Here is a 15,414-nt window from a genome sequence, read left to right on the forward strand (position 1 = left end):
GTGGAGTGAGTACACATCCTGAACAGACTGATGTGGGTTTAGCCTCTAGCCCTGTTCTTTTTTCTGTGCTCTTCTGACAGATGGTGGGCTTGTCACACCCACGGACCCCCAACTCCATGGATTCTTAGTTGAAGCCTTCTGAAAAAACATGTAGATGTGGGCATCACCTTGTGATTGGAGGGTTTCACTGAGAGGGAGAAAGAACCACAAGTTTTCCATCCATGGAGAAGCCACATTTCATTATTGACTTGTGTAGTATTTATGATAATGCTTGTCATAGATTCAGTTGCAGTTAGTCTGTCTGCAAGTAAATGGCCCAAGTGTGTGTGTCTACAAAGGGAATTTAGGGTATACAGTTAGGTTTGCAGGAAAGAGGCTGCTTTTTCAAACTGTCCTTGTCAATCTCCAGAGGGTGTTGGGCTTGGTACCCTGCAGGGGCAGAGGATAGGAGCACCTTGTATTATTCCTCACTCCTACCCCATCCCCAGTTTCAGAAAAGGCAAAAGGGGACACTCAAGCGGTACACGTGAGGTTCTTAGTGTGCTGCACTTCTATTAGATATAACATGTCTTTTGGGTTTTTTGTTTTTGTGGCCAGATTTTATTTGCTTAGTAATTCTGAGTAGTTCCAGCCTTGTGCTCAAATTGAGTTATTTCTTAACAACTGGTAGTGCTGCTCTGAAAGCGTTCCATAGCCGTTAGACTTCTTAGAGACGCTCTTAGGTCTGTTAGGTTTCTCTTTGTGTTGCTGTTTTAAATTATACTGTTTACTAGAAGAAATTAAAAGTGAAATGTCAGTTCGGCACTCCGAAGCCTTTTTCGTCCAGGGTTCATCTGGTTTCTGGCTACAGCATTACCACCCTGATTTATTTTTTTACAGTTGGTAACACTAAAGCATTTGTGATGAGTCCTTAGCATTGAGGAAAGTCTGGCATGGTGGTAGGGGTTGAACGAAATAGGATGATTGATGGGTTATGAAATGGTGTTGTCATAACTTATCAGTGGGTAGTAAATAGGTAGTTGCCTTCCGACACCTTTTGAGTGAGGGCAGTTTAATTGCATGGTTCTGTTGAGATAAGCTCTTGAATCCACAGTCAGATGTGTGGGTGCTATAGTTAAGAGTATTTTTATTATTTAAGATTTGGTTTCTTAAGTGATTTTTTTTCACAAGCTCCACTTTACATGTAAAGTTATTTGGAAAATGTCTCACTATCCAATCCTGAGAAATTTAAACTTAGAATTGTAGTGAAGTCCAGTAACTGAAAGGTGGGAGACATGAAGGTACAGTTGGTAGTTTATTCTGATGTGACTCCTCATATTGTTAAAGCAGTCAGGCAATTCATGATATGAAGGTGTGGGTTTTTAATCTCTTGAGGACTTTCATTAGTGACTGAAGGGTCAGCTTCTGAGCTCATCACATTTTTTCCTAACCTTACTACTACTTATGACACAAACAATAAGCAAACCACTAAGCATTTTCCAAGGTACTCAGAAAGGCTGCAGCCATTTGAACTAATTTTTGTATGCTTTGTCAACTTAGATTTTCTACTAGGTTAAAAATTTATTTTGGTTTTACTGAGGTTGAGTTTTATCTTTTTGAGTTCACCTTTCTGCTATTTGAAAGAGGTTTCAGCCTCTGCAGTCTTGTAGCACAAAACTCTGGCTCTGACTTTAAAAATGATAGTGTCCTCATCTCTGAAAAAAGGTGATACTGTGTTTTTGTTTTTTTGTTTTTTGTTTTGGTGGAATGGGAGGGCCACCTAGGTGGGAATCACTGTCCTGGAATCTGAAAGGAGAAATGTCCTAGAATTGAAAGGAGCTAAGTTGACTTGAACCCTCATTTTCATCTTAAAAAACTTTTAAGTTGTGTTCAAGGTCATTCAGGTTGTTGTTTACCTCCTCATTCCAAGGGAGGGTGTGTTCTCTGTGTACCATTCCTGCTGCTTTTTTGTTTACCTAAAGGAAGTTTTTTTTATTAGATTATTTTGTGTTTCACTTGTATGTTTGTTGCTTTCAGAGGACATTGAATCCCTCACTGCAGATACAGTGGTTGTGAACCACCCTGTGAGTGATGGGAATTGAATGTAGGTCTCTACAAGACCAACAAATGTTCCTTACTCCTGCTCAGCTAGCTCTCCAGCCCATAATTATTTTCGAGCTGAGTGTGATAGTGCAAGTGTTTAATCCCAGCAGAGGCATGTGTATTTCTGTAAGTTAAAGGCCAGCAGGTAAAAGATGTAAAATGTGGTCATTTTAAAACAATATTCTTCATTTTAATGATTTAACTGTGGAGGATAGTATAAGCCATTGGTCATTTTTTAATTATGTGATTAGATTCTGATAAGACTATGACATCTTGGTTCTTTATAACTAGGTTCTTTAACTTTCGGGTAGATAATAGCATAACCATAGTGATTATTTTAAGAGAAAGTTTGATCTATGGAAGACAAGTTTGCAGTTTGGCTGTGCTCCTGCTGTTTGAACACAGTGTAGTATGGGTAAGCATTAACACTTGATATTCATTATGAACCAGCCAAAACTAGAGAACTCTGAGAAAGTATATTACCAGCCCCATGGTGTAATAGTACTCTGTTCTAAGACTTGACAGCACTAGACGAGTGAGGTCCACAAAGCCCATCAATGTAATGTCTGCACTATGCTATGCCCTGTGCTCCACCCCCACAGTGCTGACCGACTTCAGTCAGTTAGCCTTGTGCTCTTTGTACCACACTTCTATGACTTCTTCCCTTCCTCCTATCTCTACTTGTTGGCAGATGTCAGAACATACCCGGTCACACCCTTACTGTTGGAAATTCACCAGGCAGCTCCACTATGCTTTTAAAGATGCTGCAGCTCCGGGTGTTCTGGTGCCAGCAGCCTTTTTCGGGTTGTCTTCTAAACTGGTGACTTACTGACTGTTCCTGCCTCATCTTTAAATCAAGAGGAAGGATTGAGGTCATAGCCCTCTGCTAACTAATGAATTATTTGTACAGATTAGGACAGATGAATATTGATGTGTTTTCGTGAGTGAAAGTTTAGTAAGCTTTCCCTGACATAAGTAACATACTTGGGCCAAGTGGTTTTCAGTCCTTTGGCACATCTCACTTGAGTTCTGTGGGCATAATTAAGTGGGAGTGATAACCACCTCTATGTTCATTCCTCTGGTAACGGATACCTGTGTTCAGGCTTTCAGAGCAGAAAACTGAAAAAATATCTGCTTCCTGTTTTCATATTCTCCACTGAAGAAGTGGTTGAAGCCCTGGGTTGGGGGGGCGGGGAAAGTGTGGTGTTCTAGGCTGTGTCTGTCTGGCGGGCCTTAACACCTGAAGTGTTTTCTCCCTTCTAGAATAGAAAACACATTCCCACCTCATCCCGACTGGGCTCCCCAGGAGAGCGGTGGTAGAGGTAGACACTAGGCTTTTTGCGGATTGATGTGCTTGGCTTTGGTTAGATGTGTGCATGTAAGCGAAACAAAAACAGGCCCATAGAGAAGCCTCCAGAGAACAGAGAGGTGGGCCAGCCCTCCCTGAAGAGAGAGTCTTCAGCCTTTGGCTAAGGTGTTCAGGGTCGTGGGCAGAGTTGCTCAGAACTGTTATTTGGGGTTTTCTGGTTGAATCCATAGTAGATGACACCTAATTCAGTTTTGAATTTATCCTGTGGGGATTATTGTGTGACAAACGATGTGTAAATGGCTTTGCTCTGCGGGTATTTCTGGTTTGAAGACTTGTCTTGGCCAATACAACTAAGAATGCTGTGCGGATGATTCTAGAGGGAAGTGGAAAAGAATAATCCCTGTGCAGTTCGAGCTCCCTCCACTGCGGCCTTGCTGCAGAGCAAGGCATCTGAGAACAGATGTTACAGCCCATCCTAGAGGGACGAGTGGTTCGTGTGGGTCGAAGGGACTGAGCTGGTGAGAACCACCCTACCAGGGCGTGATAGTTGTAACTTAGATGGCCTGAGGGCTGCATTGTGCAGATGGTTCTTGGGAGATACAAGTCAGAGGTGTATGGTAGGGGCAGAAGCTTCCATGGTTAGGATTTTGTTTTGTTTAGGTTTGGGGTTTTTGAGACAGGATGGATACATAGCCCTGTTTATTCTGGAACTTAGTTTATAGCCAAGTCTCAGAGATAGTATATAGACCTCAAACTCGGAGACCCACCCTTCTCCGCTTCTGAAGTGCTGAGACTGGCACTTTTGTACAAGGTGAATAATAACTTTCTAATTTCATTCTTCCACAGATGTCCAATTTGGCCAGTTTGCTGACCAGGCTAGCATTTCTCTGCTGGTATTTTGTTGCCTTTGTCAGGAATTAGATGGTCATACATAGCTTTGTTGGGTCTACTTCTAAGTCTTTTCCATAGACATATATATATGGTCAGGTATTGTGATGTCACCACTTCTGAGAGTAGCATTCCAAACTATTGTTGAGTGATCTTTATTATGTATTATGAATTCTCCACTCATTATTTAGCCATATTTACTGTGATGCATATCAATGTATGAGTGGGAAATGAAAGATTTGCTACTTCAGTGTGGTCCGCACCAGTTCTCACCTCAGAAGTTTGTGACCAAAGCTTGAGATATTGAAAAGAATACATAGTTGAGAACCGTGGTGTGAAGTTGGGTCTTGGATTCGAATTCTGGATCTGCTGTGGAGATCACTTGACATCTTTAGATTGGTACTTTGTTGAATGGCTTTGTAGCGCCCTTGTGTCTGTATTAAGCGAGAAAGTATTTAACAGTCCACCTCTTAGCCTGATCAGATGCTTGGTTAGTGTCTGTGGCTTTTTTGAGTGGGACACTCACATCATAGAGCAGGAGAGAGTGCCTCTCAGTTTGCCTTCTTACTCTTTGTTCTCTCTTTGTTTTTAGCACAGTGCCTGGGAGTCAAACATGAGGCTTTGAATGTGCCAGGCAGGCTTACCTACATCCTGGGCCTGCTGTGTCTGAGGGATGCAGAGCCAGCAATGAAGAGGTTTGAGACGGCTTACCTAGGTTCTCCTGTCCACACTAGGATCTTAATTTCTCTAACCCACATACCCTAGCCACCTTTCCAAGAAATCTCCCTCTTTAAATTTCAGCTTTCAAGTGGCATCAGAGACTTCTCATTAGCCAAAAGGAAAGACTGGGGCCTCCTTGTGGAGAGTTTGAACTCAAAGGAGCTGCCCAAGAGCCTACTCAGCCCAGGCCAGCTGCTTCCAGTCTGCTTTTCCCTGCTGTGGCTGCTACACAGTTGCTATATGGGAAGGACTGCCCGTTGGAATCGGGCTTACAGTCTTGGAATGGTGCTGTGCAGTCATGGCTCCACATGCCCAGGTGACGTCAGCTCCCCTGAGAGTCTGCACAACCCAGGGTTCTTTCTTGTGCATATGCACACAATGGTGACACCATACCTTTTACTGTAAGGATGAATATACTGATTGGTTGTTGCCCAGTTGTATGACCTAAGGGATACCTTAAAATTAATCATAAATGGGGTCATAATAATAGCATTAATGTGTAAGGCACTTGTTCTGATTTAGAAACATGCATCTGAAATAACTGAGACTGTGTTTGGTCAATGTTGGCACCTCAGTGACAGTAGCTGTTGTCAGACTTCACAGGGTGTTGGCTTCCTCATCCATCTGAGGTGACACTACCCTCAAACTTCTCCAGTAGCCATGTATGTATGGCCCTTCCAGGTTTGTCCCAGCATGTTTGGTGGGCAGCTAGCTCTCTGATGTCTGTCTTAATGTGGGAAGTGTGAGCTGAGTACGTGTGGGTTGTGGAAGGTTAGATTCCTCTTCTGTTACCCCAGCAATAGCCTCTAGCTGGGCGAAGCAATGTCTAACTCACCGGGGCCCTTGGAGGTCTGTTACCTCTGAAGTGGATCCTGTCTTCTCCCAGCTGTGAACACAGGGATATTTAAGCCTTGTTATATTGACGACTCAGCCTACATTTTCTTATTTGTGTGTGTGTGGGGGGGTGAGGGGGGGATTGGGGGAGCACATGGGAAAGTCAGGGGACAACTTGGAGGAGTTAGTTCTCTCCACCACATGGGTGCCCAGGAGGAATCGGGCTTGGTGGGAAGTGTACCTGCTGCTGAGCCATCTCCCCAGCTCCTTTTGGTTTTTAAGACCCAGGTACTGAAGCTTGTGTTAATCATACATATGCTTTGGTAAGTGATATCATCCTCTGAAATAAAGTTCTGACAATACATAAGAAACGATCATGGCAGTGTCCATTGTGACTGAGTCTCAGTAGTGGGCTAAGGTGGGAGCTGACCTGAGCGAGACATGTAGTTTTTAATGTCCATTCCCAGATAGCTGTCCTGCGCCTCTACAGAAACATGTTTGTGTGTGCGTGTGTCATTCCAAGTGGATACTTTGATGTGCAGGGCTGTATTTTGAGTTCAGACCTTCCTTTTCCCCTCTTTAAGTGTTACTCAGTATGGCGCATCTCTGTTGCTCCTCACCACCCCGTGCTGGCCACAGCTCCAAGACCACCTCCTGGGCACACACACATCCTTACCTGAAGCTGCCTCCTGTTTTCCATGTTAGTGCTGTGGTCACGTGGCCGCACATGCGACCAGAGTGTCTTCCCCAGAACACACTACATTGCTGTTGGCAGTTGGTCTTTGTTTTCTCTCGTTTCCCAAGTCGACAGCTTAACTGTTCCCTTTTACATCTCTCTGCTAGAGATGTGTGTGTGAGTTTGCACACGTGCGCATGCGCACAGAGGGCTCTCTGCATTTGTAGTAAAAGCCAAGAGTTGAACTTTTCAATGAGCCATCTCAGACCTGCACAGAAGGACGGGTACTAATTATATAGTGAAGTCCTGCACTTCCGTCCCCTGCACCGCCGGGAACCATCCTGCCAACTCTTGTTGGCAGCTCTTGTCTCTGCTCTTTAGTTGGCCCAGGCATACTTGAAAGCCATTTTGAGACCGCACATCCTTACATTAAAATTCTGTTTGCAGCTCTGCCATGCTGGGATTCATTTTAAAGCAGCAGGTAGGTCATAAACGCAAAACATGCTCACTAGCGCCTCACCCAGGTGTGAGTGTTGGATTGCTCATGGCGCCTGTGTGTCCTCTCATCTCTGGGTATACCTGTGGCTTCCCCACCTGAGAGTCTCATCTGTGTGGCTGCCTGCTCTCCTCTGCTTTCCTGACTACCTTTAATGTTCAACCCACTCTTCATCTACTAAATGAACCCTTCTCTGGTTTCCCCACCCAGACCAGCAGAGTGTGAAGACCGAGGTCCTAGGTAGGTCAGAGGTAGGCGGTGTACTCATGTGACAGACTGAATAATGGTCTATCCAAAGTTGTCAGGCGGTGTACTCATGTGACAGACTGAATAATGGTCTATCCAAAGTTGTCAACAACCTGATCCCTGAATTCTTGAGACTGTTACCAAAGTTAAAAAAAAAAGGGGTGGGGGGGACTTTGCAGCTGTGATGAAGGATCATAAAATATAGTGAATTATCCTGGATGCTTATCTGGACCCAAAGTAGTCACAAGGTAGAGGGAGCAGAAGGGTCGCAGTGGGTGTGATGCATTTGCAGAAGTCAGAGTTTTGTGAGGAAGGGAGGAATGCCTATAGCCTAGAAACCAGAGGGGATGGACGCTCCGGCTGAAGCTCGCCGAGGGCGTCAGCTCCGATGACCGTCTCTCAGGACTTCTGGTGGTAAGGTGTTCTTACATCCTTCGCAAGTGCGCTTGCGATTTGTCCTTGCAGTAATAGACGACACAAATGTATGACATGCTAGAAGCGGTTGGTCACTGTGACAGCCCCTTGTGGTTTCCCTGAGATGCCTCCCTCACCTACCCAGGTGGCTTCCTTCCCAGCCTCACTCACTTCCTTGAGCCTGGGATGCCTGTGCTCAGAGGTCTGCTTCACATTGTCCGCCACTACAGGACACTCCCGTATCTCCTGTTGTATTGTCCTTTTCTGTGAAACTTTTAAATATAATATTTATGGTGTTTGTGGGTGTGTGTGTGTGCGCGCGGGTGGCAGCCAGAGGACAGCCCATGAGAGCGGGTTACAGGGATTGAACTCATCAGGCTTGACAGCAAAGTGCCTTTACTTGCTGAACCATCTCTCCAGCCTGAAAAAGCTTTTGTTTTTCTTTCCATGTGAGATCAGGGGCATAGCACAACTCACTTTTAACTAGCACAGAGCGAGTACCCATCAAGTCATAGCTGGAAGAGGAAAGGAAGGAAGGAAGGAGCTTGCTCACGAGGATCTTCCCGCTTAAGGGCTTCCTGAGTGATATTCCCTCTTCATCCGCCTTCTTACAGTATAGTTCGTATAGTTTTTCCCTAAAATCTTTCACTAAAAAAATGATACTGCTTCAATTGTGGACTTCTTCAAACACCGAGGATTCTCAGCAAGATCTTGGAGTTCACTTGACACAATATATGACAAAGAAATGAATGCCCTAGGATGGGCCAGCAACCTTACAACACCACAGTTGCAGGGATTTAAGCTGCTATGCAGGGCCAGGAGCAAAGAGGGACAGTGGTTCCCAGTAGGCCAGCCTGGGCTTTGCTAAGCCGTACTGCTCAGTAAGCTGGATCCTAATTCACCACCTGAGGTTAACAGAGGAACTGGAGCTAAGTGGGTGCAGTAAGGTTCGGCCCCTGCCTGGCCCGTGCAAGCCCACGCCGATCTCCTCAGTGGTGATGTAGCTGGCTCTGGTTCTGAACCCAGGCTTCCCAGACTGTAAGGGATTTGACCGGCTTTTGGATGTGGTTGGAATAGGAATTCTGGCTCTGACAGGTAACTGGTGACCTTATGACCTTTTAAATCCAATAGTGCAGTCCCTGCCTTAGGCTATTCTTGGATAGTCAAGGTTACCTGAAGTTAATGGCACCTGGAACAGCTCGGAGCCAGTAGGAAAAGAAGTACTTGGCCAAACAGCAGTGTATTTCCCACAGTTCCAAAGGTAAGAACCCTAAGATCAAGGCACTGCTAGACTCTGTCTGGTGGGACTGTTCCCTTGTTTGCAGGTGCCATCTTGTGAAGTCGCTGTGTCTTTCAGTGATGGAAGGGGTAAGTGAGTTCTCTAGTCTTTTAAAGGTCCTAATCCTCTTTTAAGTGATCCAGAACTCTCCGCCTTTTGATTCTGATTGGACCACTAACGGTTAGAGTTTTCACATGGGGATTTGATGGGGGATTACATTCAGACCACAGCCCCTACAGGCAGTAGCGAACTCAACATCGTCTCACCCACAGGACCACTCAGCAAACATTTGCTTTTGCTATAGCAAGCTCAGGGAGTCTTTTGAATATTGTAGAAGCTCTCTCCAACAAGAATGAAAGTGGCCTAGTTGGCTAATGAAATGATAGATCTTTGATAATGTTCCTTTCCATCCATACCGTAACTTAAAATGCATATCTGAAGAGGGCAGGGCAGGGCAGGGCAGGGCAGGGCAGGGCAGGGCAGGTGCTGCTTGAAGCCAGCAAGTCCTCATTCAAGTAGACTGGAGGGATGTGCTGCCTCAGTGGCTGCCTCTGTCTGCCTGTTCTTCCTGAGTACATGCACCCCAGGCTCTTTGCTGGCCTAACTTTCTCTCTGTCATCTAAGTGTGCTGGTTGTCATGCTCTGTCTGTCCTGTAGAAGTCACTCTTAAGTAATTCACCAACTGTGGCCTCCAAGAGGAAGTTAGACTTACTTGCAGAACTGATCCAAGACTCTTACTTTAACCTCCGACGCGCTGTTTTTCTGGCCCATGGCAAAGCCTACAGCATGTTCGTTTAAGCAACCTCCGTCTCTCCAGGCATGCCAGGATGTTCCACTCGGCTTTTATAGGAACACAAACTTCTTTTCACACTTGTTTTTAAATAGGTTTCATAATATGTAGTGCGACTGTAAAGCAAAGAAGTAGAATTAATGCTTCCTGTAGACGGGCCTCTTCTATCTTGTTTCCTATCTGTGTGTTTTCAGAATTGGAGTTTGTGTCCATCTGATAGGGTTCAGGTGTCTGTTGTAGGATGGAGTATACCAGCCTTGACAGCTTTCCTCAGCAGACGTTAACTCACCAGGTGGCCATCTGGGGGCATAGTCAAGTGGAGCTTCCATCATGTCACCAGCTGTGGCATCATCAAATGGCCCGTGGGTAGCAATAAGCTGCCTGGTTCAAAAAAATAAAAACCTACTGCATTATGTTTAAAGAGAATCAGCTGCCTTGCTCCTGTTGTAAGCCACGGACACACCCTTACTAGAAGACCGGAAATGACAAGGTGGGAGGTAGTATATCTGCTCCAGCAGGTAATAAGAAGCTTATGGAAGCGGAAAGACCCTCCTTACCTCAGTCCCTGTGTGTGAGACATGGGCTCCTGGCTCTCCTAGCATTACAGAAGGCAACAGGTGGGAGTGGACTGGGATCACCCGCAGGAGATGCGGTTCTAAAGCCTGGTTCCCTGAAGGCAGGCCCAATGTTGTTCCTGTCCGTCTGTATCTAGTGCCTGGAGAATTATTCTTACCCTGCAGAGACTGTGGAAGGGATTCAGTTCTAACTATAAGGTGCACTCCGTATGAGCACCGAAGTGTTGAGACCAGTGCTTAACTAAGTACAATAATAACTAAGCACAGCATCGGTGCAGTGTCTGAGGCCAACCTGGTCTGTCTAGACAGCAAGTTCTGGGTCACGGCTGCATAGTGAGACTGTCTCAAAAATTTCCACATCACAGCAGGATTCTTTCCACCCATTTCCCCACTGGGAGCCGGTGGATGGCCGAGTCACTAGATGGGGTGCTGGCTAGAATGTTAGCCTAGTTTACCAGTGAGGAGCCCTCGATTGATTCCCAGCACCGCCTACAGCGAGGTGGAGGCACCCAGGCACTGCTGAGGTAGGAGTTGGGACCTTAAGCTTAAAGCCTGGGCTACCTTTGACCCCGTTGCTTAAACAGTGAAAGAACAGTAACTCATTCATCCAGTGTGTGAAGCCAGTTCTGAGACTGGGCTGTCTCTGGGAACGAGGTGGCCTTGAACTTGGGTAATAGATACTCATAGAACCAGCGGTAAGCGGTAGAATTCACAGACATCGAAACTTCCAAACATTGTGTTTGTAGGCAGGAAGAATCACGGCGGTACATTTTAGAAGTACTTTATGATAAAAACCAACATTTTCCACAACTTTGTGTGATCCACTGTACTTGGCCTCCCTAAAGGGTCTGCCCTGAAGTTTCCTACCCTGCTGCCTGCCCCAGTGCTGGGCACACCACACGCAGCCCCAGTGCACGGCTGTTCTGGCAGAAGCTCCAGGGTTTGCTCCCCATCGGGTTCTTTTCCATTTCTTTTTTTCTTCACCGGTATCCTGAGGTGACTAAGCTGGTTTCCTTACATAAGCCTGTTGAGCTTAGTTTTTCTGCATCTAGAGTAAACTCTGTTTCCTTGCCTATTTTCTCAGAGACAGTAAAATAAACAAGATAATGAAAGCAACACTACCCAAACTGGCTGTATGGAGTTTTGGTTTCTTTAAAAAAAAAAAAAAAAAAAAAAACTTTAAGTTTTCATTTTAATCCCAGGTGTGGGACACGAGGCTGCTTCAGATTGTCCACAGCAGCTGACGACGATTTGCCTCATGCTCTGGTGGGAGAGGCGCTGTTAATTTGCCAGCTGCAGATAGTTTCTGCAATTGTGTGACAGTTGGAATTCGGGGGACTTTATTCTGGGGATTTATACATCAAAGGATGTATAAATTTTAGGGCCCCCAGAGATGGGGTGGGTTGTTGCCTGTTGGTCACAGTTTGTTAAGTAGTCAAATGCAAAGAAACAACAGCAGCAACAACAACAAATTAGATCTTCTGACTGCAAAGAACAAACTCGCCCCAAGAACCTTTGACACCCCTAATCAGACCGGAAGTAGTCCGGTCTCTGATTTTATTCAAGGTTCTCTTTCCTTTCCTCTCCGTTTTTTCTCTCTAAGTATTAGAGGGTTGAAAGGGTGAAAGCAAGCGACAAGATGGAGAAGGGTGAAGGAAGAAGCCACCACCAAGTAGCAAAGGACAGCTGTGTCGCTGAGACAGGGTTGTGTGCCGCTGTGACCGTTTCCTCAGCGGAGTGTGAGCTTTCGGATCGACTCCCGACGTCCACAACCCAACTGATGCTCAGACTTCGTAAATATCCCAGGAAAAGAGAGACTTCCCCTACTTCCCACCTCACCGGGCGCAACTGCTCTGCAGTTTGATCCCATTTGGCTAGCATTTCCTCTCCCCTAAGTTCATCAGGAAGCACTCAAGTCAGTAGACGCTGGCCGAGAAGGGGTGTGGCCGTCCCGGTGGCTTCCAAGCCTTGTGACAGAGAAGAGCAACAGAAGTACATCTTACCCCCGGCTGCCCACAGTACAGCCACGCACAAGTAGACTAGACCTAGAAAACAGAACCCACGATTCAAAGACGGCCGAGTTCTCTGTGTGGCGCGAGGTACCCACCCACTGGTTGGGCCTGACTCATTGAAAGCGTATTTCTCATCTCACAACTGGATTGAGAATTGTGGTTTAGAAAATTCCAGGTTCCTATCCCAAGGTCTCAGCTCTCTACAGCTTCTCGACAGAGAAGGCACCTCCGTGGTGGGACAGTGGCTAAGTGGCCCGATTTCCTGTGCTGCTGTGTAGTTACCTTGGCTGCATTCTGGGTCTGTTCAGATCGTCTCACATTTCTCAAAAGTCGACAGCCACAGATGGACCAAAAGCCTCTTAAAATAGACACTGCGCATCGGGAAGAGTCCTTGGTTCTTTTGCATGGCTTTCTTGAAACACTCCAGCGTCACTGAGAGAGCACTTTCTCCTGAGAGGAGTTGGCGAATCTGTTTCCCTGGGGATTCTCACCTCTGCTACACGTGTTGCTAGGCTCTTCTCTTCCCAGATTGCATGGCAGGGCAGAGTCTTAAGCGGTTAGTTGTTTATTATTATTAATTATTATTATTATTATTATTATTATTTTGGGTTTTTTGAGACAGGGTTTCTCTGTGTAGCCCTGGCTGTCCTGGAACTCACTCTATAGACCAGGCTGGCCTCAAACTCAGAAATCTGCCTGCCTCTGCCTCCCAAGTGCTATGATTAAAGGCGTGCGCCACCACTGCCCGGCTCATTTTATATTTGAATCTGGCTAGACCACAGGACCCAGATAGGTGGTCCAACGTATGGAGGCTTGTGCTGGGTGTCTAGATTTGATGTTTCCTTCAGAGGACTGAGTGAAAACCAGTTGACCCACCCTTCAATTTACCCATCCCCCCCCCCCCCACACACACACACACACTTGCACCTACCCATCCATTTACCCATGTACTCATTGTTAACTCCAGGCTGGACATTACTGTTGACATCCTGAATAGCAGAAGTTACGACCCCACACATGAGCCCCTCGAGAGAGCATTCCTTTTCAGAGGGAGTGGGAAGACTCAGACTTCTGAGCCTTCTCCATTTCGAGATTTTGTAAGAGGCGAACAGCCGACTGAGGTGGGACGTTGGACTTCCTGGCAGTGTAGTTGTCCAGAGGGCTTTGTGGTGATGTAGCTGCCTTTGAGTCACCAGTGCGCTTGTAAGTAGCCCCAGTAAACCCACTGGACTTGAACAGGAGAGTCCTTCCTTTGGTCTGTCAGTGTCCTCTCTGGAAGTGGATATGTGAGTTGCTTTTTCTGTGTCTCTGGGAAAAGTCACTGAACACCAACCACGCACGTATAGACCGGCCCCGCCCACCCGCCCGCTCGCCCACTCCTTGGTGCATCCACCCCTCCCCTCGCCTGCTCTGCCTTGTACGCTTGGATCCTTTGTTTGCAAGAGTTTGTCGATTCAAGAGGGGGCAACAGGTGGAAAACATCACAGAAGGCCTTAAGAAAGGGAAGAGGTAGGTAGGCAAGCAGAGAGGGGGAGCACGGAGGACCGGGAGTTCCCAGGTACACAGGTGGAGCCTGACACGGTTACTGTTTGTTGATGGGCTTGGCGCCATCGCTCCCCTGGAAAAGCGCCCGCGGTGGTGGAAAGAGAGCACATGGGTGTGCCAGGTCTGTAAACTCAGACCCTCATGGATGTAAGAAATACCTGACACCGCCAAACACACAGTAGATGCCCTATCCATGGGTGCTGTTAGGAGAGACTAAAGGCAGAGGTGGGGGGCAACTGGCACTCGAGCCTTGCTCACTACCGTAAAGGTCTTAATACGAAAGCATTTCCCTTCCAGTCTCGTAGCTGTGGCAAAACTGGAGCCCAAGGGACAGCATGTTTTCAGGGACATTTTCCTTTGTCTGTAGCTCTTATTTTTATTATTATTATTATTATTTTACACCGCTCAAGCCAGTCTTCCACCACCTGTTTGATCTTTAGAAAACTTGTAGGTCCCTACTTCTCCTTATCAGTAAAGGTCTTGGTGACAAATCCAGCAGGTTTCCACCTGTGGCTTTGAATTTAAGATTTATTTTTATTTTATGCATATGAGTGTTGTATGTATGTATGTATGTATGCATGCATGCATACATGGAGTGCTCATGGAGACCAGAAGAGGGCATTGCATCCCTTAGAGCTGGAGTTTGAAGGGGTGATTGGCCATGTGGGTCCTCTCTGTAAGGTAGCAAGTCTTCTGACGTGCTGAGGCATGTCTCTGTGCCCCACTGATTATATCTCTCGATGTGACTGCTGTTAATCTGAGTCGTCATTCTCAATGAATGTGCAACTAAAGATTATGGAGACATCAGGGTTTGAAAACCAGGCATGGTGTCGCACTCAGTATTTCGAGTCCTCAGCTACACAGTAAGTTTGAAGCCACCTAGGATATGGGAGACCCTACTTCACTGGAACTGGAAGAAGAGAGAACACACGGTACCTACTTTGGTGTCTTCCACGTAGTATCAGTTCAGTTAAATGGTGTTTGAGTTATCTTTGCTGTTTGATAAATCACCTCAAATATAGCAGCGTAAAACACCCATTCTAGCCTGGTGTGGTAGCATACACCTGTAACCTTGGCACTTAGGTGGTAAAGGCAGGAGGATTACTACAAGTTCGAGGCCACCTTGGGCTACTTTGTGAGTTCCAGGCCAGCCAGGGCTACTTAGTGAAACCCCTTCTCTGACACAGTGATGTCAGACCGTCATTCAAATGTATGGTGCTCCACTTCCTTATTTTCAGTGTGTTCCTTACTCTGCCAAAGCGTAAGTCAAACTGATCGTTTACACATCTCAGGTGTCCTTAACAATCAGGGTATCTAGTGGGTCCGGCTGCCGCTGGGCAGCTTCTGCAAAGGCAAACGCGCGCATGCACGCGCGCACACACACACACACACACACACACACACACACACACACACGCTTCTTTCGTAGAGGCTTTTCTTAGGACTGTGCATTTTGTTTCAGAGAGGTTGGCTACTGCCATGCCTCATTAACTTCTAACCCCAAACCTCGCAGAGCGCCAACCGCCTGGTGTCCATCTACTTAGGGGC

Source organism: Apodemus sylvaticus, chromosome 11 (genome assembly GCF_947179515.1).
Source record: "Apodemus sylvaticus chromosome 11, mApoSyl1.1, whole genome shotgun sequence".
Taxonomy (NCBI): Eukaryota; Metazoa; Chordata; class Mammalia; order Rodentia; family Muridae; genus Apodemus; species Apodemus sylvaticus.